The sequence below is a fragment of the Adelges cooleyi genome, unplaced genomic scaffold (genome assembly GCF_023614345.1).
Source record: "Adelges cooleyi isolate 19-005CV unplaced genomic scaffold, UGA_ACOO_1.1 ACOO_flye_CR_arks_rails_tigmint_CR_PRNA_247, whole genome shotgun sequence".
Taxonomy (NCBI): domain Eukaryota; kingdom Metazoa; phylum Arthropoda; class Insecta; order Hemiptera; family Adelgidae; genus Adelges; species Adelges cooleyi.
In genome coordinates, this window is record NW_026095912.1 from 1,857,494 (window position 1) to 1,861,837 (window position 4,344).

Genomic DNA, 4,344 nt, shown 5'->3' on the forward strand with positions numbered 1-4,344 from the left:
GTGTGTACGGTTCATAATATTATCAATATAATATATTGTTATGCCAGGCGGACGGCACCGAACGAAGCCGACCGCCGCGCTCGTGTATGCTCGGCACGTGCATGTGTGTGTGTGTGTATTGTGAGTACCGTCAGCAGCAGCAGAAGCTGCTGTACTACCTGTTTATCACTTGCCGTCAATATGATAATATGACCATAATAATGTTATAATTTATTATTATATTATTACCGTCAATTGTTAAGCCTGCCGTACGCGAAACGATACACGGCGATAATATTGTATTAAATATATGTTAATTGATAATAATTGTAATATTGTATGATATACCAATAAATTACCAAAAAAACCCAGCACAGACTCAGGCCCGTATTATTTAGAAAAATCGGCGATTGTAAACTGCGCCCAGGGCACAGGTAAACACAAAATCATATAAGTAAACTGCGCCCGAGTTTTTATCAAATGTAAAAAGGTTACATGTAAACTGCAATGAAAACACGTTGTAATTTTTCATGTTCTTGTTTTGTTTTAGAACTTCAAAATTAAAAACGTTCGTTTAAATTATTTCATTTAATGTATGTTTCTATTTGAATTTCTTTTAACTTTTCTATAAGCATACAAATATTTGGATGAGTTGTATAAAAGCTAGAATTAAAATGGGAATGGAAAGACTCGCATGCATTGGTGGTTAAAGTTGGCTCGGCTGAAGCTTGAGCCCATATTTCAAGTGGATACTGAGCTCTTCACTTATGTATACATCTACTAAACAATTCGCAATTAATCGTGTCACTCTTTCATCGTCGGGCTTAGATTTTATTAAATAATTTTAAAAATTCTCAGATAAACTTTCTGGGCTTAAAAATGGTATTCCGTAGCATGAACTAACACCCTTCTAATATCACTGTTCTTATTTTTATAGTCACTACTCGAGCCATTTTGTTGGATATTTCTATTCCAGGATTGTGTTAGATGAAAGCACCATCCGTGTTTCTTTAGTTTATCTGAGGCCAAACGGCATGGACATTGGTAATTTATGCAATTTGGTCAAAGTGGTAGCAACCCTAAAATATTAATATTTCTGTGATTTTATTGATTCGGGCGCTGTTTGCATTTCATACCTGAACTTGAATTATTCTATGTCCATGGATATTGCGTTCTTCACCCATATTCGACCACAACCAAGTTTTTATGTGCGCCGTTTTGTTTAATCCTAGGCAATATAACTCTCATGCCAAACGTTAAACACATAATAAAGTGCAAATAGAATTGAAAAAATTGGTAAGTACAAAATTTTAGCAAGTAGCTGGTAGTTTTATACTATTATTATACTACAGTACATTTCAGACCAACGTACTTAAAACATCAAATACCACCGCGTACATTCATTTAAAGTAGAAGTTTGGAACAAATATGTACAAAGACTAAAATGATTATTAAGTAGAAAGTAATTTTTTTTTTTATTTGTTTTGTTTAAACTAACAGCAAAATAAATGTATTTTTAGACAATATAACGTCTTCGCAATCTACTTTGCATGGTTTAAGGCCCTCGGTAGACGAAAGGATAGAATACTTATAAAACATTTAACCGGGAAAAACAATGTTAGCTCTAAAAACTTCTCAAAACCAGCTTATAGCAGGAAAATAATTAATATTTCGATAACATATGTACCTATCGTCTTACCGTCGCATCGTAATGATTATATGTATACTTGAAGAAGTATATAGTCATCGATTAGCCTTAGGTTTGCATTTTTCTTATCTCCCACACCGGCTGCAAGTTTTGCAACATAATCAACCAAGTGCAGGAGGTCGTTAAAAGCGTGTACAGGTCGCAATGTCTTCCAACATCACTGCCAACCGTGTACTACTCGCTTTTTTTAATTTTACCCAGGAGATATTCAATCAATGATCTTTACTAAAAATTGACACGTTTAAATAATAAACCATAAAATCTTGTCAAATTGTCTTTATGCCGTTATTCATAAGTGGTAATGTCTTTTTAAAAAAAATAAATTTATAGTCCTTAAAAATCATTTTTAGATTTATACACTTAATGTATGCGAATTTATGCCTAATCATAGAATTAGAAGGTATAAGTGTGTCAATTATGTTTTGTAAAAAAGAATCGCAACATTATTTTGCATTATAAAATAATTAAACATCATAAAATACACCTTATAATTCATTCTAATAATATTATTGTTGTGTTAAAAATATATTTATACAATGTAAATATGTTTAACTTATAGAATAAATAAATGCATTTAAGGGTGTACGAGTTCCTGAATTAATCCAGCTCAAAGGTTATTGAAGTTTACCTTAAAAAATAAATTTTAAACGAAGGATTTAATCATAACCACAGAAGTCTCTTCAAGACAGTTATTGTGAATATTTTTTAAATATGTCTCTTAAAATGTGTCGCGTAACACAGAGATAATTATAAAATCATATAACTTGTAAAAACATGTAGTAATGATGAGTTATGATTAGGTATCATAGTTTGTAAACTAGAAGATTTTGACACAAAATATTTTAAATACTTAAGCATAACATATAAAATATTTCCGCCAACAAATGTTTTATTACCTACAAGTTCAAAATAAGATAATTCGGATGTCTACTTCATAATTAATGGGAATCCGTTGTCATCAAAAATGGTGCACCATTATACATAAAAGCGTTAATAAAAAAGAGACATCACTATCGCTTGTGATATGATTTAAAAAGGTAATCATTTTTTTTTATTTACTTGCCTGTAGGTGTTATACTTTTAAAGTAAGTAATACAATTTTTTTTTTGGCATAAATTCTCGCTTGTTTGTCACTACTAGATTATACTAGCTGGATTTTATTAACTAATGATTTATTGAATGATGTAATTTTATACAATAGAAAATCTAACCTTAGTATATGCGAATGAGCCAGTATTGTCATAATCTGCACTACTGGTTGACTGTTGTTGACCACATATCCATTATATGAACACTTAAATAATGATAAACATATTACATCTCAAAATGTATTGACTTGTAATTACGTTAAAGTCAATTTTATAAAGAAAAAAAAATGAACTTGCATAACTAATTGCATTTGTTTGCAAATGGAACGATTTATTTCTATCAATGACAAACACAGTTAAATAACAAACATAGTTTATCTCCATAGAGACAAATACAATTCTTAGTCTAAAATAAAAATAAAATAAAATTTAAATAAAATAAAATAAATACTTTTTGAACTATACAAAAAAATGCGGGGAAGAGTATAGAATTTTATAAAACGAAATGACACGTTAATTAATCCATTAATAATTTAATTACTCTAGATTATAAATTGATTTTGCAATTTGTTTGCTGCTAACATTGTCTTAGTAAATAATAGTTTATAACAATAATAACGTAAATAATGATCTATATTTTTCCGTACAAACTTTTAGAATTATCACAATCAAGAAATATAAATTTAACATCATTTTTGAATAAGTTAAATAATTGTGGGGGCAAGTGTTGGGGAACATCGGATATACAGAAAATAGTTTCTGAAAGGTAACTCTGAATTTTAAAAACTTCTGAACGATCGGTCAGATAGGATCTTAGAGCCAAGAAAGTAAAGAGTATTTTATTCTAATATGTTTTAACTTTCTTATAAGAGTAAACCAGAATTTAGACCGGAACACGGAATAGGAAGGCAGACCCATAATAAATTCTCAAATAAAAAAAGAACAAAATTTAGACAACTAGGACATACTATGTATGAAAAAGACAGTGGAAGGGATCCTTATCCAGTTCGAAGGACCATATATGTTTTGAGTATAAACCTCTTGAATTGACTTACAAGGACAGTTTAATTATTACAGGACCTAACGGGAAATGTTAATAAAATATTATTATGTTTTAATATTTAAAATTAAAGGGTTTCTTATAAATTAGATATATGATTGTGTATATTATTATTTTAAAATTAAAAATATTATTATCATTATAAATTGTTTTCTAGATTTGATTTTTTTTTAATAAAAAACATTATGTATGAAGTATACTTGTATATTATTCTACTTTTTAAAGGTATATATAATGATATTTATGGTTTTGACTTTTGTCAAATTAAAATTTATTAATCAACACATTTTTAAAAATTATGTAATTCCATTATCGTTCATGCACCTATTTATTTAATTAAGTATCTTAAGAGCGGCATTAAAATTTTCGCTTTAGGGCGGAAAATATCTTACGACGGGGCTGAATTTAAAGACGTAGCAAAACGAGGGCATGCGATACAACAGGAGATATCCAACAGGAGCGAAATAGTAATAGGAATACAATCCAGTCGGATGATTCAATAAAAATCG